At 40.8% G+C, this 22,457-nt stretch overlaps 3 long non-coding RNA genes and 1 pseudogene across 3 annotated transcripts; 3 read left to right on the top strand and 1 right to left on the bottom strand.

The window, feature by feature from the left end:
• The first annotated feature begins 719 nt into the window (after positions 1-719).
• Positions 720-8,468, top strand: LOC148877240 (uncharacterized). Its single transcript, XR_016112673.1, has 3 exons — positions 720-1,114; positions 1,188-1,265; positions 8,187-8,468. It is a non-coding gene; the product is annotated as an uncharacterized LOC148877240 (long non-coding RNA).
• LOC148877241 (protein FAR1-RELATED SEQUENCE 5-like) lies at positions 1,447-3,192 on the top strand (annotated as a pseudogene).
• Positions 8,469-13,756: 5,288 nt separating the features above from the next.
• LOC148877242 (uncharacterized) lies at positions 13,757-15,807 on the bottom strand. Its single transcript, XR_016099634.1, has 2 exons — positions 15,752-15,807; positions 13,757-14,095 (listed from the first exon to the last, which is right to left on the bottom strand). It is a non-coding gene; the product is annotated as an uncharacterized LOC148877242 (long non-coding RNA).
• Positions 15,808-17,671: 1,864 nt separating this feature from the next.
• Positions 17,672-21,535, top strand: LOC148877243 (uncharacterized). Its single transcript, XR_016112957.1, has 3 exons — positions 17,672-18,149; positions 20,737-20,854; positions 21,130-21,535. It is a non-coding gene; the product is annotated as an uncharacterized LOC148877243 (long non-coding RNA).
• Positions 21,536-22,457: the final 922 nt, after the last annotated feature.

Here is a 22,457-nt window from a genome sequence, read left to right on the forward strand (position 1 = left end):
AAAGCATTTCTTCAAACGCCCTTTTTCTATTATTTTTCTCAAAAAACAAATGAGCCTAATTCTACAAATATAACACATGCTAATACTCTTTTTAGGAAGTGGGCAAATTCAGATGGGGTTGCTAATCTTCATTTAAATTTTATAATAGACGCTTCCATTTTAGATGGGGATCTCAAACACATTAATTACCATCGTTTCTACCATAAAAAGAAGATACCTATTAGATTCTCTCTTATGTGATGATTCACTCCGTCTTGAATAGTCATTGTTTCTTTCTTGTCCATCAACATTTTATATTAATCACAATTTTTGGGTAATGTGCAATTCAAAGGCGCAATACTCATGGATGGAAATTGTTTCAGCTCCCAAGCTATGAACCGTACCATCATCCATGGGAAAGTTATTAAGTGCTGAATATGGCCATTTGTGTATATAATGTATCGGTGACACTGAAAATATATTATACGATATGGTACAACACGTATAACGATCGATAGTTTAAACCTTGACGTGAATGGTATTCCCCTATCATATAAGATTCACTTTGATTCCCCGAATGAAGAGGTCATAATGACAAGTTGGCTAAATAGATATCACTATGATTCTGATGCCCAAGAAGGTTAACTTGCATCCCTTACCTTCTGGTGGTGAATGTGTAAGTGCTCAGACGTACAGGAATTGCATTTTTCTGAGGTGGAAATGGTGATATGCACATGTAGGTGTAGGGGTGAGGATCAAGCACAAAAACGGGAATATATAGTTGATTGGCTTGATTTATGGAGTGGGGGATAATTTGGAGATCATTCATCGATCATATTGAAACAACCAGGGCCCTTGGGAGTTGGGATAATTAATTTGATACTTGGCCAAAAGCTTACCCCACATCGAGTCCGTGTTCTGCCAATGAGTGACGACCATGTCGTCTCATGTGAAAACCGTCTAATGATAACCGGCAGGCAGACGTTAATTGGCATTCGTGGTTGAACCGGGCAGACAATGACAAATCCTAAATTCAAACTCCACCTAACCTTCCTCCATTTGGCGAACACACCATACTGTCCATCGTTCATCGCCTCATCAGCCATCATCCATTGGCGGCGAGACTCCGGCACCGGTATGTTGTCTGGCATCCTCCTCCTTCTTCTTCTTCTTTTCCTTCTTCTAATTCTTCTTCTTCTTCTTATTAGAAAGGTATTCCTTGTTTTCTTACAAAGGTGTTGCCGAACCTCAGCTCACACCCGCGGCCACTCTCCAGGCAAACGAAGGTGAGTGAACCCGAAACTCAAATCCCAATCCAATGATTATCAATTAGGGGTTTTGCTTTCAGACTTGAGCCAGATCCATTAGGGGTTTGCTTCTATGCTTAGTTTTAGGGATTTTTTTGCACATCAACTCTGCTTGTATGCTTAGTTTTAGGGATTTTTTTTGTGCATCAAGTCTTCTAGTATGAGCTTGTCTTACACCGCTGATGAGGGTTGTGTTATCTTTTTGCATTCACGACAATAATACACCTATTTTACATTGTTTAGATGCTTAGGCTAGATCTTGCAAACAAGTCAGGCTGATCTTGCAAACTCCAAGTAAGCCATACATGGTAAGGTCACATAGGAAAACGAAGGTGGCCCAAATTTCTCAGGCTGATCTGGCAAACAAGTCAGGGATAACACCAAAAGCCACTATGGAGTATATGGCCAATCAAGTTGGAAGTGCTACGAATTTGAGATCCACTCATGCTGATTATTACAATTATCTACAGACAGAGACAAAAAAAAATGGAAATGGGAGTTGCAGGAGCCATTTTAAAATTTTTCGAGAAATAGCAGATGGAGAAGTCCTCATTATTCCACTCCATACAACTTGATTTTGAATATCAGATTACAAATGTCTTTTAGGCTGATGCAGAAATGGTAGCTGATTATCATTTTTTTGGTAATGTGATCTACTTTGATACCACCTTCAAAACCAATCAGGATCATCATCCATTTGCACCTTTTGTTGGTGTTAATCACCATAGGCAAATGGTAATATTTGGGGCTGTACTAATGTATAATGAGACAGTCGAAGCATTTTTGAATGCAATGGGTGGGGAAAAAACAATAATGATCTTAACATATCAATGTACAACAATGGCAAAAGCCATCAAATATGTCTTCTCGGGAGGGTTAATCACTGCCTTTGTATTTGACACATTTATCAGAATGTGATTAAACACTTGTCCCATCTATTTTGTGTTTCCAAGACTTTTAAGAAAGATTCCAACAAATTGATATATGATTATGAAGAAGATGATGAATTTCTCAAGGCATGGGAAGAAATGCTTTATCAGTATGGTTTGAAAGAAATACATGGTTGAAAGGGTTGGTTGAAGTGAAAGAGAAGTGGGCATTGGTTTAAGGGAGAAACCATTTTTATAGTAACATGAAAGGCACTCAAATGAGCAAAAGCATGAATAGATTGTTAAGGGGTTATTTGAAATCACCATTGAATATATCTCAAATTTATGACCATTTTGAAAGGTTTGTGTGAGATAGACTCTAGAAAGAATTAGAGATGGATTTCAAGACGATTCATAGCAAACCCCATTTGAGCATACAATTGTTGATTCTTGAACAAGCGGCAACAGTTTACACTCCCATGGTTTTAGGGAATTTGAGGAGTACCACAACTCTATGGTTTGCTTCGTAAACAACAATTTTGAGGTTGATGAAGGGATCAAAACCACTATAAGAATGTATGGCAAAAATAAAGTGCATGGTGTATTATTTTCACCATTGGATCTGTCAGTCTCATGTAGTTATAGAAACTTTGAATTTGTAGGACTGCTTTGTGGTCATGCATTGAAGGTGCTTTATAAAAATAGGGTAATGCATCTTCTATTCCGGTACATTTTAAAACAATGGACAAGAGACGCAAAAGATGAGATTGCAATAGACTACCATGGTTGTGCAATTAATCTTGATCCTAACCATGAATATACTATGAGACAACTAAATTGGTGAGAATTTCACGAGACATATCTAATCAGGCTGTAAAAAATGAAAAAAAGCTTACAAGTATGCATTGAATGGGTTCAAAAAGATCCGTATTGGAGTTGAGAAAATAATAGAAGTAGATGTTTCAAGTGATACACAGATTACTCATTTGCTTAATATCAAAGATGATTTGGATGCATATCTACAACATGACAGTTAACTAAGATCTTGTCAATTAGGTGATGTCAATAATTTACAAAAGAAAGGAAACACCGACGGAGTCCATAATGATCTCACACACAAGGTGACGATAGGAATCATATGGTGTTGGTCCAAGCATGACAAGTATTCTTGACCTTAAATTAGTTAGATACCACATATCAACCATATGTAATGAATATCGACATCATTGAATTGGCAAATACCCTAGATCTTAATCAGTTTAAAACTCAGAACCCCATCAACATGACAGGCTTGCTACAAGCTTCAATAGCTTCAGGCACATTTGAAAAACAAACAAATCAAGTATTTTTGGAGTTAAACAAAAAAGGTTGTGAAAATAAAATAAGTTTTCTTTTTTAAGTCAAACATTTTCTTATGGGTAAATTTCTTAAACTACCCTTATGGTTTATCTAATTGACTAATCCTGTCCTTGCTGTTTGAAAATTGTCTAATGCTACCCCTACTGTTTTTCACAATTGACTAATACTTCCCTTACCATTGACGTTATGTCATAAACCATTCCAATGTGTCATCACGTGACTGTTATAACTTTAAAAATACCAAACTTACCCTTTTATATCGAAAATGCCCTTTTTTGATTCGATTGAGCCAGTCACTGGTATCATCTTGAGAGGGAGAGGAAGAGGGAATTAGCTCGAAGTTGGTTGTCTTCAGCACTGGCACCATCATCTGGATTGACCCCCTTCAGCACCGAAACTTTCGTGGCAAGATTGGCAGTAGGTTGGAGATCTCTGAACTTTTGAATAGGCATTGGATCCTCTTGCGCTTCACAGAACATGTCCTCTTCGATGAGGACAATGACAAGGGCAAAGCCATCAGATGCGTTGAGAATTTGAACTCCTCGACTATGGTTATAGAAGAGGGACCAGATGATGATGACGAGCATGGTGGAAGACGAAAAAGGAGTATAAGATCTTCGACTTCTCAGTGACCAAGGATGGCAACTGTTCTTTAGAGAAAGAACTTGTAGTGACCCGTCAGCTTTTTTCTAGTCAAGGAGTCGGAAATGGGGGCGACTCCTACTATTGTTACAGCTCCCTTACCATGAGCTCACTGGGTTGGTGTCAAGTTCTGTCAATCAAAATCTCTTGCTGCCGGTATACCCATAGAAGTTTTGAAGAAGAGTCAGGAAGGGTATACTATTGTGGCGTTACCTTTTACAGATCGACTATTAGGAGTCCTACATATGGTGTTTTTCCTCTCCCTTTGACTTTAAATAATTCTCTTTTTTTCGTCTTGTTCTTTTAATTTCAACCCTCTCTGCAATCTCTCTCCAATCACAACTAATCCTTCCTCCCTCTACTACTACAACAACGCCTTCCATGGCCTCACCCTCTCCACGCTTTGACTCTATCCTTGCCATTTATCCTGACTCCCTCCACACCATCTGCTCCCCTGAGTTCCTGGGCCTCAACTCCGATTTGGGCTTGCAGCCTGGCCACAGTACCGAGGACCTCGACCAAGCTTCTCAGGATGTCATTGAAGGGATGGGAGATCCATCATATGGATGGTCAAACCCTATAGGAAGGTTGGATGAAATTTTAAAAATTTCTTTACTCCCATCCAGAAATCCTATTCCCAAATTAGAAAACTGCATTTTCAAGGTTCATTCTTATAACCAAACCGGACCAAATCTGAAACCAAATTAAGGGAGGGATATACCTAATACAAAATCCACACAAGAATGCTCCTCCCAACGTAGGTGTTTACGCCCAAAGAGTGTACCAAATCCTCCCTCCACTGAAGATGACACAACTTAGGATGAGGTAGGATCAATAGGTAGTTCTTTACCAAGAACTTGTGATTCTTCAGCAAGAATCAAATGGGACAGTGAGCATAGCTTCTAAATTGTTTCTTCAGGCAAGAAACGATATCAAGATCTAATTTTGATCAAATCCAAGAACTGGAGATCGAACAGGGTAGGGCGGCAAGGGCAGGAAGAAGAAGAGAAGAAGGCAAGAATAGTCTAACTGAGTTGTCTTCTCTCTGTATTGAGTGAGTGTGTTTTCAAGGTTCACCCTGCTCTCTTATTTATAGCTTTAAAGAGGCAACTTCCTAATCTCATTAGGAGTTTCCTGATCCAAATCTTTATTTGGATCTAGACTCTATAAGTGATAAGGATAATCCCTTATCCTTATTTGCTGATCCAAATCCTAGATCCGCCCCTATTTAATTAATCTAATTAATCAAGTTCATAATGGGCTTTTAGGCCCATTAAGCTTTTAGTCTCACTTCCACTTTAATGCTGGCTAGCTTGGCTCTCTTTATATGGCGTGGGACCCTATCATTGATCTACACATCAGCCACATGAGTTCAGCCTAACCTCTGTTACAAGGCCTGGTTGAATTCACTGATGGGACCTTATCATTGATCTACACATCAGCCACATGGGACCTTATCATTGATCTACACATCAACCACGTGGGACCCTATCAGGGGCTCACGCCATGTGGGCTCTTAATGGACCCAACATTTACACTAAATGGTCCTTGGGTCCAGCCATCTTATGAAGGCACAAGGACTGTGGGCAGATGCAAGATTAACCCATCAAGTATAATTCTCAATGGTCTTACACTTAACTTCTCAGCCCATAATGATCAAACACTGCGCGACAAGTAGGGATGTTCATAAAAATGCCCAACCTGACCAAACCGACCAACCCGGACCGACCCAACCAGAGTCAGTCGGGTTTTTATCCATACCGGTCGGTTTCGGGTTGGGCACATACATAAACCGAAATCTCGGGTCGGTTTCGGTTTTCTTGCAAGAAAACCGAAACCGACCCGACTTGAACCGAACTAGTATTCTATTAGTTTGGTAATTCCTACTTTCTAGTTTGAGTAGTTTCCTAATTCCAAATAGTCTCTACTTTTAGACTTCTACTAAAACTAGAAATCTAGAAAGCCCATTAGACAATTACAATTAGAATTCCATTAGGTGTCATTTTTTAGTTTTTTACCTAGATTAGAATTTAGAAGGTTTCTAAATTTTTATTTTATTGATTTACCTACCTAGATTTACCTAGTTTTTTACTCTAGAAGACCCATTATTGACACTTGTTTTTACATGAAGAATTTATTGATTTTATTCTTTACCTGAATTAAATTTAGATTTATCTTGGAATCTTGAATATCAAATTATCAACTAATTCAAATTTTATTTGGCTTTGTACAAGAGCAAAACCGAAACCGACCCAAGCCGACTCAAACCGACCAGGTCGGTTTGTCCTATCAGTGGGTCGGTTTCGGTTTCCACCTTAGCTAACCCGACCAGGTCAGGTCGGTTGGGAAAATCCCAAGAAACCGACCCAACCCGACCCGTGAACACCCCTACCAACAAGAGAGGACATCTCCCTCAGCTGCAAGGTACAGTGCTGCATTCTCTACTCACATGGATCACGGGAATTAAAACATTTTGTAAACATTTTGAAATTATAAATATATATATATATATATATATATATATATATATATATATATATATATATGTATATATGTATGTATATCTCTATATAAATATATTTTACAAAAACAAATTTCAACGGTTGAAATCAACTGTCGGCAGTTTAGGTTTCCATCAGATAGAGTGCATCCCCGATCATTCACTTTGTCTGACAAAGGGGCTAATCCTGTCACTATGATCACCCACTCAGATGAATTCTTGGATTGACCCAACATACCCAGGTTTTGACCCCCTCTAAGGATCTCATTGATTGGCATATCAAAGACAGCCTACTCTGACACCTAGTGCAGTATCATAATCAAGTATAGGGGTCAGGTGTAACATTCCAGTTTTGCCCATCTATCTCCAAGGTCCAGGGCAATATTGGAATTTTGGTCTGGTTCAGGGTTTCAAGGAAACCCACACTGCATGTACCTCAGGTCTCACCCTGGTAGCTGAGACAAACCACCCCAACCATCTTGATGTACATCAGTGTTAGTCCTGGGAGGATAAATCTCACTAGATCTATCCAATGGTTGTAAAAATTCTAAACTAACACGAGTCTCATATGTGTCTAGTTTAAGGGTATTACACAGAAACACACCATAATAACATTAATCAAATATGTACTTTATTCATTTACAATAAATATCATAATGTACATCATGCTGATTGGAGCTAAGGGCACACACTGTCTAATAGTCATAATCGACATCCTCAGCACAGGCGTCTGGCCAGAGTCCAATAGCTTTAACAACACAGGCATGCCGTTGTACCTTCATGATGGCGCAACACTTACGAGTCTAGCCCCAAGCAATTTGTCCTTGTTGGGTTCCCTTGAATCAGAACGGGTTTGTGGGAAGGTGATGATCTGTGATTGAGGGAATAACGCCATGATTGAAAAGGGTGTAGTTGTACGTGATGCAAGTGGATTGGGAATGACATAGCGGCGAGTGGGGAGGAGATGGTGGCCGTTGATTGATAGTCATTTTCTACCTGGCGGTGGTGGTGGTGAGGAAGACGGGGGATGGGTTTGACGGCAAGGCAAGGTGGGGGAGGGAGGGTTTGGTGAAGAGGCAAGGTTAATCCAGCAAAGACCGGCTGTAGCTAATATTGTAGTATTTCCTTCGAAGAGAGACGGGTGGTACTTGAAACAAGATGATGTTGTTGAAGTACAGTAGGTAGTTTAAAACAATATGTAAACAATAAGTGTAGGGGTTTGTGAATTAGCTAAACCGTAAGGATAGTTTAAAAATCATTTTATTGTTATAGGGAAATATTATAAATGTACCAAACTGGTGTTTTGGCACACTTTTGGATTACCGACCAACATAAGCAAATAAGACCATGTTAGTGAGTGCACTTCTTAAACAAACTGAATTGTTAATTGTTTCTTTTTTTCACAGATTTTGGGTAATATAAATGCTTTTTCTTGTTTTATATTATGCTTTACATAGTAGAGAGAGAAAGTGTAAGAGAGAGGAGCCATCTCTTTCTATTGCTAACGCAATATTTTTCACTTTTTGACAGGTTGGACCTTTGCCGATTCAGCAAAGATTTCTGTGATTCTCTTCCAGTACCCGATAAACAGTTGGCACTAAAATGCTCTCAACCAATTTAATCATAGTAGACAGACTTTGTTTTGTAAATTAGTGCATTTGGGTCTTCAATTTCTTGGATTTTTGTACTATGATGCGACTACGTAGAGCAGTGCTGTTAAACCCTATCAAACTATTTGCGTAATGGTGTTGATGGTGCTAAGTGGTTTTCTGCCCATGTTAATAGAATTATGAGGCCAGTTTACATCTCCAATAGTGGTGTAATCCACTGATCCATATAATTAATATTCTTATCATTTTTTAAAATATTCTAAATCCTCTCAGAATTCAACATATAAGATTCAATTTGATCCAAATATTAATATGTCAATGGCATGTCATCCGTAGCTCAATTAAAAACATAGACAAGTGGAAGTATAGCTATCAAATTTACCCATTTAAATATTACTTACAACACACTACCAAAGCAACTTTCTGGTTCCTTGTTAAAGCATGCAAAGTCAGTGAATAAAATAAAACTAGAGTTGGGGATGACAAACTCAAGCCCAGCTTGCTCAGCCCAACCTAGCTCAAGCCCAACCTAAATCTGTTCAATATCCCAAACCCAACTCAAGCCCAACCTAAATCCCAAACAGGATTAGAGTTGGGGATGACAAACTGCTCAGCCCAGCTTGCTCACCTACCAGAAGCCTACAATTATCTGATTTCACTTCCTCTGTTTCTGGACTGAAGGCTTCATCTCTCCACATGGATCTAAGGTATAGATCACCAAAGGTGATTCATTGCGAGTGGATAAAACCAAATACTTGCACAATAAAAGTGAGAGCAGATAGTGGCGGAGTTGTAATTAGAATTTACTCTCACATGAATCAGCTGGTGTAACTTTTTGATCACCATTAAACCCTCTTGTCATTTAATGAAGATTAGAGCAATATAGAAATAGTAAACTTTCCAAGTGAAGAGAGGCGAGAAAAGGTTAAATAAAATAAAATTAGTAATTTAACTTTACCGAACCATGCACAATTCACATGCCTTACCGATACTTTTGTCAATGAATTTTATTCTACTTTGATGTAACAGTTTTCGGTCACGTATCAATGTTTTGTGATGTAAAAGTTTTTGACTAAGTACTTTGTCATTTGACTCAGTGGTGGCATGCCTTAGTGAAGAGCTAATTGGTGGTGAACTGCCTACTGACGAACTCCTTGGTGGAGAACTGCCTAGGGGCGAACTGCCCGGTGGCGAATTGTTTGGTGGTGAATTGCCTGGTGGCGAGCTCCCTGGTGGTGAACTGCCTGGTGGCGAACTGCCCGGTGGCAAACTGCCTGGTGGCGAGCTGCTCGGTGGTGAACTGCCTGGCAGAGAGCTACCTAGTGGCGAACTCCCTACTAGGCGGCCAGTGACTTAGAGAATAGTGGAGCTCCCTGGTGTGGCGCAATCCGACTGCCCTCAGCATGAGGTGGTCTTCTTTCCTTTGTAGGCAGTGGGAGCTGAGGGACTTGCGAGAACTCCATCTTTTCCTCCTCTTTGTAGGTGGCAGGAGCTGAGGGACCTATGATAACTCCACCTTTTCCTCTTCTTTGTAGGCAGCGGGAGCTGAGGGACCTGCAAGAACTGAATTAGAGGTCCCAGGGGTATTTTCCCAGCGGGGGCTCTTTGACACTTAAGTTAGCACTTTGATTGTAGAGAGCTCTAAAGATAATATGAGAGAGCTAGAGAGTAGGGGTTACTTCCCTTTTTCCATCCATCTCCCCTTTGGGGGGTGAGGTCTTTATATACCGGAGTCCTCGCGGGTTAGGTGGTGAAAAGCCTCCAAACTGTAAGACTCGTCACATCCTGTCAGAACTGGGGTACGGTGGTGAACTCCTCGAGGTTGTCATGCTGGCGCTTATGTAAGGCGGCCAGGTCGGCGCTTGGGCTGGGTTGTCAGGGCGGTGCCTGCGTCAGTCGGCGGGTCGGTGTCTGGGCCAGGTCATCAGGTTGGCGCCTGTGTCAGTCGGTGGGTCAATGTCTAGGCCAGGTCGTCAGGCAAGATATCTTCTTGCGATACGCAAAACTACTCCTGTATTGAACTTCTCCACAAGTGGCGAGCTGCCTATAGCGAGCTGTCTAGGGGCGAACTACCTGGGGGCGAACTGCCTGGGGGAGAACTCCCTAGGGGCGAGCTGCCTGTGGCGAGCTCTACCGAACTGTTTGTGGCGAGCTCTGCTGAGCTGCCTGGCTCTTTGGCGAGCTACCTGGTGAGCTACCAAGCTCGTGGGGTATGTATGCCGCCGAGTTTATCGATGGGCGTCTTATGGGCGGCTTGGCCGGATCATGTGCTAGGCTGGTCCAGGTCGGCCAGGTCGCGCGCAGGTCGCGCCAGGCCAGCCAAACTGGTGCCCGGGTGGGTCACCAACTTCGTAAGTTTGTTGGCTGGGTGTTTACCTAGTTGTCACGAGGTGCCATGTGTCACAATTCCACTGGAGGGCCAAATCTTCCCTCATCAATAGCCCCCCACTCCCGAGCTGATAGTAACTCAGCAAAGGGAGTAGATTTCTTTTGGCCCATAAGTCAATGAGCTAGTAAATGCTGATCCAATTACTAGTGTGGCCCGTAGGCTTTGGGAGCGACTCGTAGTCTACTCTTCTTTGACTTTTACCCGTGCCGGAGAGGCGACCGGGTCTTAAGTAGTAATGTGGCCCATAGGCTTTGGGAGTGGCCAGTGGTCTACTCTTTTCTAACTTTGCCCGAGCCAGAGAGGCGACCGAGTCTTAAGTAGTAATGTGGCCCGTAGGCTTTGGGAGTGGCTAGTGGTCTACTCTTTTCTAACTTTACCCGTGCCGGAGAGGCGACCGGATCTTAAGTAGTAATGTGGCCCGTAGGCTTGGCCTATGAGGTGTCGAGCTATGATGGTGTTGCATCAGCTTCGTAATGCCGGTCACCTACTCCTACAAGAAGCTACTAGGAGCTCGACCTTCGGGGGCAGCACTACTAACTTTAGGTTTCCAGCTCACACGGGAGCCTTGGAAGGCTCGACTGGTTAGGGCGCCTATGTAGTCAGTTGGCCGCCAACTCTCGTGGAAGCCACGAAGAGCTCATCTTTGTAGGGGTGACCTTGCGGAGAGGACTAATCTGGCATTATCTGAATTGAAAGTAAGGTTGGTAGAGCTACTTAGTCCATTAGCTCCCTGCATAGTCTTTGAGTTCATAAAAAATGTAAACTATAAACTGATAGCTTCAATTTCTAAAAAGTGAGGACTTAGCTTTGGTAAGATGAGAACTTAGCTTTTGTAGGATGAGAATTTAGCTTTTTGTAGCGTGTTCCCATAGACAGCGCCAATTGATGTAACTGTTTTCGGTCAAGTACCAATGTTTTGTGATGTAAAATTTTTTGGCTAAGTACCTCGTCATTTGACCCGATGGTGGCGTGCCTTAGTGATGAGCTACTTGGTGGTGAACTGCCTACTGGCGAACTGCTTGGTGGAGAATTGCCTAGGGGGGAACTGCCTAGGGGGGAACTGCCTGGTGTCGAACTGCCCGGTGGCGAATTGTCTGGTGGTGAACTGCATGGTGGCGAGCTCCTTGGTGGCGAACTACCTGGTGGCGAACTGCTTGGTGGCGAGCTCCCTGGTGGCGAACTGCTTGGTGGTGAACTGTCTGGTGGCGAGCTCCCTGGTGGCGAACTGCCTGGTGGCGAGCTCCCTGGTGGTGAACTGCCTGGTGGCGAACTGCCCGGTGGTGAACTGCCCGGTGGCAAACTGCCTGGTGGCGAGCTGCTCAGTGGTGAACTGCTTGGCGGAGAGCTACCTGGTGGCGAACTCCCTACTTGAAGGTCAGTGACTTAGAGAATAGTGGAGCTTCTTGGTGTGGCGCAATTTGACTGCCCTCAGCATGAGGCGGTCTTCTTTCCTTTGTAGGCAGTGGGAGCTAAGGAACCTGCGAGAACTCCATCTTTTCCTCCTCTTTGTAGGTGGCGGGAGCTGAGAGACTTGCGAGAACTCCACATTTTCCTCCTCTTTGTAGGTGGCGGGAGCTGAGGGACCTGCAAGAACTGAATCAGAGGTCCGGGGGTATTTTCTCGATGGGGGCTCTTCGACGCTTAAATTAGCACTCTAATTGTAGAGAGCTCTGAAGATAATATGAGAGAGCTAGAGAGCAGGGGTTACTTCCCTTTTTCCATCCATCTCCCCTTTGGGGGGTGAGGTCTTTATATACCGGAGTCCTCGCGGGTTAGGTGGGTGAAAAGCCACCAAACGGTAAGACTCGTCACATCTTGTCAGAACTGGGGTACGGTGGTGAACTCCTCGAGGTCGTTAGGCTGGCGCTTGTGTAATGCGGCCAAGTCGGCGACTGGGCTGGGTTGTCAGGGCGGCGCCTACATCAGTCGGTGGGTCGGTGTCTGGGCCAGGTCGTCAGGTTGGCGCCTGTGTCAGTCGGCGTGTCAGTGTCTAGGCCAGGTCATCAGGCAGGAGATCTTCCTGCGATACGCCAAACTACTCCTGTACCGAACTTCTTCACAAGTGGTGAGCTGCCTATAGCGAGCTGTCTGGGGGCGAACTCCCTGTGGCGAGATCTGCCGAACTGTTTATGGCGAGCTCTGCCGAGCTGCCTGGCTCTTCGGCGAGCTCCCTAGTGAGCTACCAAGCTCGTGGGGTATGTATGCCGCCGAGTTTATCGGTGGGCATCTTATGGGTGGCTTGGCCGGATCATGTGCTTGGCTGGTCCAAGTTGACCAGGTCGCGCAGGCCGCGTGCAGGTCGCGCTAGGCCGCGCACAGATCGTGCAGGCCGCGCATGCCGCGCGCGGGCCGCACGCAGGTCGAACAGGCCGCGCGTCAGGCCACGCGCAGGTCACGCCAGGCCGGCCAGACTGGTGCCCGGGTGGGTCACCATCTTTGTAAATTTGTTGGCTGGGTGTTTACCTAGTTGTCACGAGGTGCCACGTGTCACAATTCCACTGGAGGGCCAAATCTGCCCTCATCATACTCCAAATACAATCGAGATGCCTCCGAATTGGAGCAATACTCAAAAACAGAAAAAAGATAACTATGATCCATAGCATTTCCATCTTCGTTCACAGAGGATTTTCAATTTAGGTGTTATCTTTGTCCTTCACACTGAAATGTAATCGGTTCTTGGCAAACTTCCACTCACCTGATCAATGGAGATCACAAAATTATAAGACCCAAGTGATTACTCTAGGAGAGATTTCGTTGTTAAATGAAGATGTAGATGGTAGCAAACTCTGTCATCAGACCGAACTGCTGACAATTTGCATTCCTTCACATTAAGCATTAGTTAGTAGAGTAGAGAGAACATTGGAATTTTCTCTTTAATGCATTCATTCCTCTCAGTAAGATTCTCAATGTCAAACTCCAACTCTGGAAAGTATTCTAGAACTTTACTCCCTAGAGCGCTCCATTTCTTCCGCAAGATCATGAACAAGCAAATTAGACAGAGAACATTTCTCAATCTCAATGTCTCCTAAATACCCAAAAGAAAACCAAGATCATAACCAATTCAGATTGGCCTAGATGAATAAATGAGATCATAACATTGTATATCATTCTAGTACATAAATCACAAGTTTGTATTGAAAAGCATTGAAGTACTTGGCAAATCTACTACAACATATAGTGCAAGACCATCTGCCCCCTTAGTTATGGTTGTTATGTTGGGATTAATTCTTATACATATATAATATAATAAACCCTATCATAAAAATAATAATTAAAAAACATGTGGTCTTCACCCTTTCATATGTATTTCGTGGGAAGATAGCAATGTTTCCAATATCTTCGGGCGACCATCCATACCAGCCACTAATCTGTCAAGCTCATAAATTTGGGTTTCTAAATCTGCGTGCTTGAAGTGCCATCATCATCAAGACCTTTGAGAACTGCCCACACAAAAAAATCACACCGATTCCCATTCAATTTTTTTGCCTACTTAAATGCAACATACTAGTCATAAAAACCTTTAATCATCATAAGCATAGAACATGAAAATGTGTTATATCATTTACAACTTTCCTCAAACAAGTGTAAAATAACTTGTGCCGATTTTGAAGGTTTTTTTATACTTGAATTACACAGGTCCTTCCATAATCACAAAACATTGGACTATATTTCAAGTCTCTATATGATGGATGATCACAAGTGGATTGAAAACTCATACCTTCTTGAGCACTATCAGTATCGCATCAATAAAAATGTTGAAGGTTAATACAGTCAGGAATCACTAAGATGGTGATAAGGGAAACAATAGACCAAGGTGGTGATAAGGAATCACCATACAAGCATGGAAGGCCATTAAAGAAAACACAGAAAGGAAAGACACCAAACACCAAACTTACAGCTTATCCGGTGACCTGAATAAGAACCCCTTTCTTTTTTCTCCAAAACTTTCTTTATTTTCTTCTCATACTTGATCAGACCTATTTCAAATAAACTTCCTTTCATCTTGAAAAAACTTTTGGGACTAGAACAACCCAAACATCTCTCTAGTTTTTGATGCATCTTAAATGGGCCCTCTCTTTAAGAATTAATTGGGCCAAAAATAACTTGAATTCTTACACATAACAACCCCCCCCCCAAAAAAAAAAAATTGAAAAGCTATGAAATGTATGCATAAATAATCAGATGATCTGAAAACATATGATCATGCCAATTCTTCTGTTTAGGCCTTCTCAGTTGGAACTGATGCAGTAATTAATGGGTCCTAAACTTGATGGATATAGCTCTGTGCTTTGTCCCCATTCCCTATATCCAAGCCCATTCCATCAATGATATGGTTTGAGAATGACCAATTCCTTAAAGGGGATGTGGGGGTGGCAGGTTCATGGTTGCCTAAAAAAATTAGTTGTTTCTCCGATTTTTGCTTTGAAAAAATAAGATTATATACACCCTCATGAGACTAAGGCTCAGTTTGGAAAGAGTACAAATATAAATGTTTAAAATGTAAATACATACAAAATAATACAAAATAAATTTACTCATTGACGATGCAAATTTTACATAAAAAACTTCCTCATACTTCAATTCTCACATATATAATGTGGAGACCATATTATCTGCCTCCTAGATAACTTGTTCCTCCCAAACAAATAATATCTTTCTACCACCATTCATTTTCATATAAGAAGTAAATTAGTTTACTTCTCACAAACAAACATGACAAAGTTTTTACTAAAACAAAGGTAAAGGTAAACCACAGATAACTCCCAGCCAATTTTCACTCATGCATTTACACCATTCATTCTAATTGATGGAGCCTAAAATGTCTAGCCTAAGCATCTGAACAATGTAAAATATGTATATCATTGTCGTAAATGCAAAGAGATAACACAACCCTCATTGACAGTGTACAAACTCATACTAGCAGACTTGATGTATAAAAAAAATCCCTAAAACTAAGCATAAAAGCAGAGTTGATGTGCAAAAAATCCCTAAAACTAAACATAGAAGCAAACCCCTAATGGATCCGGTTCAAGCCTGGAAGCAAAACCCCTAATTGATAGCCATTGGATTGAGATTTGAGTTTTGGATTCACTCACCTTTGTTCGCCTAAAGAATGGCCGCTGGTGTGAGCTGAGGTTCGACAACACCTTTGTAAGAAAACAAACATCTATATATATATATATATATATATATATATATATATATATAGATTAAGCTGAAATGTGTATATAAAAAAGCATAACGGTGACGGAAATGGAATCTAATAGTATTTTTGTCTTATTTTCATAGAAATTACAAGAATATCACTCTCTCCTTCTAAATATCTCTCTCTCTCTATATCTCTCTCTCTCTTTTGCTTTTTTTTCTTTTAAATTACAAAAATGCCACTCTCTCTCTTACCAATTCTCTCTCTCTCTTTCTTATAAATTACAAGAATGCCATTTCTCTCTCTCTCTCTCCTGCCATCTCTCTCTCTCTCTCTCTCCTTACAAATTACAAGAATGTCACTCTCTCTCCAACTGAGGGAGACCTCATCTCGGCTTCTAGGGGACCTGCAATCAAAGGTAGTCGAGTTCAAGTCGAGCTGACGTCGAACTTTTGAGGGAGACCTCAACTTGGCACCTTGTTAACTAAGGGAGACCTTAGCTCAACACCTACCTTGCTAGGGAAACCTCAGCTCGACACTTCAGCAGTTAAGGGAGACCTCAATTTGGCACCTAGGCAATTGAGGGAAACATCGGCTCGGAACCTTGGCTTGGCACCTCGGCTGCTTGAGAGACCTGCAATCAAAGGTAGCCAAGCTCAAACTTCCAAACTTTTGACTTGAGTTGAGTTCGAGTTCGATTTCGAGCTTAATTCTCTAATTCGAATTGAGCTCAAACTTGATAGTTTATGAGTGAGCCCTTGCAACGTAGGGGCCCCTCAACTAGTAAATCTATTAAGCTGAAATGTGTACGTAAGAAGGCCTAAGGATGTGGGAAATGGAATCTAATAGTATTTTTGCCTTTTTTCATAAAATTTACAAGAATGCCACTCTCTACCAATTTTCTCTCTTTTTGCCTTTTTTTTCTTTCAAATTACAAGAATGCCACTCTTTCCTACCAACTCTCTCTCTCTCTTGCTTTTCTTTCTTTCAAATTACAAGAATGCCATTCTCTTTCCTATTAACTCTGTCTATTCCTTTTTCCTACAAATTATAAGAATGTCATCTCTCTCCTTATAAATTACAAGAATGCCACTCTCTCCAATTGAAGGAGACCTCAGTTCGGCATCTCAACTGCTAGGGGACCCACAATCAAAGGTAGTCGAGTTCGAGCCTAGCCGAGCTCGAACTTCTGAGCTCAAGCTTAAGTCTCTAATTCAAATCGAGCTTGAGCTAGACGACACCTCGACCACTGAGGGAGACCTCGGCTCGACACCTTGGTTACTGAGGGAGATCTCGGCTCTGTACCTCGACAACTAAGGGAAACCTTAACTCGGCACCTTTTCAACTAAGGGAGACCTTAGCTCGACACCTCGCCTGTTAGGGAAACCCAACTCGACACTTCAGCAACTAAAGGAGACCTCGATTTGATACCTCAACAATTGAGGGAGACCTCGACTCAAAACCTTGACTGTTTGAGAGACTTACAATCAAAGATAGCTGAGCTTGAACTTTCGAGCTTTTGACTCGAATCGAACTCAAACTCGAGCTCAAAACTCCTGCCCATAAAAACATACGTTTTAACCCATGAAATATCTCGAAAGTTACATCTGTCCTTCAACTCAAAACTCTGCCTCATAGCAATTAGCTAGGACTTAGGATAGAGGGGCAGTGCGTTAACATATAAAAAAGTATTTGAGTAATGGCCTTATTATAAGCTAATACAACGCTAAACAATGAACCCTTATCCTTCATTTGCACATTGGGATTGGGATGTATTATAATATCATACTTTGAGTTTGAGTAATAGAACAATAGAACGCACACATACTTTGAGTATGTAATATATTATCTACAAACTTTTTCATCCCTTGTGCCTCATTGGCGTACCTTTTGGCATTTATCAGTAACACCTCTCTATGTTGATTGCTGAGAAAACAGGTCGATCGCAATTGGGCCACTCTTGTACTCTGTTAAGTAGAGGTGTCAATGGATCAGATTCGGGTTGGACCCGTCTAAATCACATTTAAATTGGACGGGTTGGATGGTCCATGCTTTGGCATCGGATTGGACTGGTCCGTATTATTTTGGTCCTAAGTAATTGGTGGACCGAAACGGAAGTCTGCAAACCATCTGAGCACCGGCAAGTCGACGACTATCTCCGTCAGTTTGCTTGAGCTGCATGTACAGAGAATGTATTGTCTTCACTTCGGACTCCAATTCTCCAAGTCTTCAACCTAGGGTTTCTCCAAGGGAACTCCCTCCAATGGCTTTTTTTTTTTCAACGGTTCTCTCACCGGCGAGTCGGCGACTATTTCCGTCAATTTGCTTGAGCTACATGTACAGAAAATGTATTGTCCTCACTACTGGCTATCTCTGACATTTTTTCTCTCCAGCAGTTTTCTCTCTCCGACGGCCATCTCTTCTGTGAACTGCAATCAATCGTTGAAATAGCATCAGTCTGTTTTCTGTTTCTTTTTTTTTTTTAGAAAATTCATTCTTAAGATGCCTAATTGTTAAGTAGTGGTTGTTCCGTCCAGTTGTTTGCTATTTTAGTTCCACCAATTACAAACATCTTTCGTATCTTTTGCTTTTTGAACCAAATCATGAGCATCTCCGGTGAAAGACCTAGATTTATATACAAAATTAACCTTGGTCTGTTTGTTTTCTGTTGTTGTGTTGCTTTTGTTTAGTTGTATTTATCCTTATAATGAAGATATTGCTTACCCAAAAAAATAAAAAAACTGGATTGTTCAAGCTTTTCAGCCATTGATTGGCAAGAAAAAGTAGGCAATACATCCATTTTTTGCAGTTGGTAAACTAGCAATAGAAATACATTTTTATCTGAATTAGAGGGTTTTCTCTTTTAGTGAGAGATTGTAATTAGAATAAAATTCATAGTTTTTTGTTTTAGGAAATTTATGGGCCATCTTGTCATTCCATTGTAGGGTTGCATCTAAAAACATCTAGGGATCATTCTCAAAATATTGAAAGAAAAAGATGAAAGGGGTGTTCTATGTGAATTATTTTTCATGTGAGTTCCAAAAACAAATGAGAGCCATCTAGTTTGAAAATAGATTGGGTGCGCATGTGTTGTTTCCAAAATTGAAAGATGAAGGGGTGTTCTATGTGAATTATTTTTCATGTGGATTAGACCAGCCCAATCCAGTCCAGGTTGAATAGTCCAATAAGACAGTGGACTGGATTGGAGCAATCCAATAAGACTAGTTTAATGTAAGGATTATTATCTGGCTGGCTGTGTAGTGATGGAAGGTGGTGGTACTGTGTGGGTTCCTAAATTTTGCAAAATCTTCTTTGATTGGGAGCTGGGCTTTGTTTGTGAGGTTTTACAGGTCTTAACAGATAGAGCAGTCAAGGAGGGGCAGTTAGATATGTGGGGCTGGAAGTGGAACAAGAGTGGAGAGTTTTCAGTTGTTGTTCAGTGGTCATTCTAGAATTGCAACAGTAGTTTACTTTTTAATTTACATTTTTTTTTCAGATAACATGACTGATTAGTTTTAGTGAACTATCCATTGCATTCTTAGGAAATTTGCCTTGTTAATTGCTCTGTTTCTTTGAATGTGTCTTACATGCTGCCATACTCACTCTAGTTATTCTTAATTTCACTAGAACAGGGAATCAAAAACTAAAATTCAGTTGTTTTCTAAATCCCATTTCTTATATTTTTATATAAGAAGAATCTATAGATGAATTACTAATTATATAAAAAAGGGCTACTAATTGGTAAGATCCTTATTAAAGATCTTTTTAGACTATTAGCAAATTCTTAATATAAATCCTTCTTTGTCCTCTGCCTCCAACACCCACCTCCTGTGCTATGATATTTTTACTCCAGAACCAGAAGGGATACCAAACAAAAGATGTGTTCCATTAAAAATTGCATGTTCTGTTCTATCTAATTCATATTGTTGTCTTTGGCTTTAATCGTTTCTGCAACACCCTCATACTTCAAATGTTTCTGATTCCCAAAACCATTGAGAGAAGTAGCACACATGAACCGAGATGAGCATCTCACCCACCTGGTCCATCATCTGTCCTGTGAGTCTGTGACAGCAATAACATGGTTGGGTTGTGATGATATTAAAAATAACATGGTTGGGTTGCTGTCCTGTGACAGCAATATCTATTGTGACTTCAGTAGTACTGCTCCACGGATACCTCTAATCTGATATGTGATTATTGTCTACAATGTTGTATTACTAATAAAGAACTAGAATTATGTCACTGATAAAAAAATAACCAGAATTATATCCATAGTAGAAACTGGATTAGAACTCTATATGCTACTCTTGGAAACAATTTTAACCTTACATGGAGAAAAAGTTCAAACCATGTGCATATCTTAAACAATGGAAATCCTTCCTAATAGATGTCAAAAGAACCAACTGCCTCTTGATCTTATCTTCCTGGAAAGCCAACGAAGCCGATTTATTAGTAGGAGGAGCCTTTTCTGTTTCCCATAAATCCAAGGAGGATTTCACTCCAAAAATGGTACTTTTGGGTTAACAAAGAAAAGATAAAATAAGGCAGAGCTTCTAGTCGAAACAGTGTTCTCAGACTTGGACTGCACAGAAAATCAGACCAGAATGCTGATGGAATGATGGGTCATGGAGCTCATGGATTGGATAACTAATAACCAGGTCAAAATTCAAGGGTCCAGACATAGATCATGGGGGAGATTCTACTAACTTATCTGAACTGTGCAAGTTGGATTGAATCAAATGGTTATTAGGTGTGAGCGTTGGCTATTTCTTGTAACTTTGTGGTTTGATTAGCTGATAGAGTAGTCAATGCAAAGTTCCTTTTCAAATGGTAAAACATATTGTTTGAAGTTGGGTAGCTTGAGTATTTTCCATGCCCATAGCCATTTTCCACTGATTAATTAATTCTTTCCCTTTCTATACATCTCTTTTACAGGCATTGCAGAACTCGGAGTGATGATGATGACAACTTTTTTGGGTAGTTGTTTCCTCCAAGTAAGCTGTGTTTGGAGACTTGGAGTGATGATGACGATTTGTTGTAACACAAATCTTAGGTAATAAATTGGATAAAGGGTTGGAATATCCTTACAGCAAAGATTCATGGTGATTATCAATTTATTATCTTGATATTCTACCTAAAAAATCTCTAACTCTATGGTGTGACCCATTTATTGTGTTTTTTTGGTGTGGGGTCCTCACTCCTCTCCCTATTAATCCTGGCTTTCCGGAAAATCAATTCCCTAGTTTCCTGCCCTAATTCCTAATTTGACATATAATTGGAGTTGGCATTGTTTGGTGGTCTAGCTGAAATTTGTTTTTTTCTTCACAGGATAAAGGGTTTCTCAGAGAATCAGCAAATTTCAGGAGGAAAGCATTTGGGGTGTATCCATCCACCCACACGGTGTTCTCACATTATTTGGGGTGTTGATCATGGAGAATGTACCTGGCTAGTGGCTCCTCAAGAAGCAGGAAGTAGAAAGCAGAATCTGTTTGGATTCGATTGATAAGTAATAACCTGCATAAGAACAGTATGCAGTAGCTCTTGTGGATCCTTTGGTTAAGAACTTGTCAAGATGGTTGGAATTTGGTTCATGTTTTGTTTGTTATTTATTTATTTTTTTGTTTTATTTATTTTTTGTGTGTGTGTATGTGTGTATGTTAGTATTGAAGAATTAAATTCTAAAAGATTATATTGACAAACTCTTAATATGGAATGACTAAGTGTTGCATTTCAATCCGGTTTGGACTGTAAATCTGTAATTTTTAAACAACATCCGGGACTCCGGATTTCATGTAAGAAGTTTCATTTGGTTTGGACTGGATTGGATCCAATCCGGTCCATTTGCATTTCAATTGGACTGGATTGGATCCAATCCGGTCCATTTGCATTTCAATTGGACTGGATTGGATCTGATTTATATGGGGGTTGGACCGGATTTGGTCCAGTCCATTTGTAAATGGACCAATGTTGGACTGAATTGGATTGGATCAAATCCAGTCCAATTGACAGCCCTACTGTTAAGTCGACACCATGGCTTATGCAATCACTAGGATTAGGGATTGTTTTATAAGTCCAATCCTTGTTTGAATCGCTTTGTTTTGACCCTACATATGATTATGGAAGAAAGAATTTCCTTTACAGACTGAATTTGTTCATTAACTCTATCTCAACTTCAGAATAAAACCATAATCCATTTCTTAGCTTCTTTTAAATAAGGTAAGGAGATCTATTAGCAAAAAAAGGGAGATGAAAATATATATGAATCAGACCCAGTTTACTTCAAGGTTTTTGCTCCATCCACAAGGTAGTTGTGTAACTTCAGACATAACCTCTTGCCCGATACAGTACTCTTCTTTCTGTTGGAAAAACAAGGGGATGCCACCTTATCAAATATTCTCTTTAATCATTAATTGTATGACAATAAATAGCCGTAATTTCACTTCACATGAAGAGGATTAGAAGAGTGAAAAATGGGTTTTATTCTTCCTTCCATATTGAGTAGGCTTTTCATTTTCAAACATCTTCCTTCTGTGTCAATGGATCGGATTTGGGTTGGATCCATCCAAATCGAAATCAACTTGAAAGGGTAAGATGGACCAAGAAAACATATTGAATTGGATTAATCCAAATTTAATGGCCCAAAGTATTTATTGGAT

This window comes from Nelumbo lutea, chromosome 1, assembly GCF_056320005.1.
Source record: "Nelumbo lutea isolate HS-2025 chromosome 1, American lotus-T2T, whole genome shotgun sequence".
NCBI lineage: Eukaryota > Viridiplantae > Streptophyta > Magnoliopsida > Proteales > Nelumbonaceae > Nelumbo > Nelumbo lutea.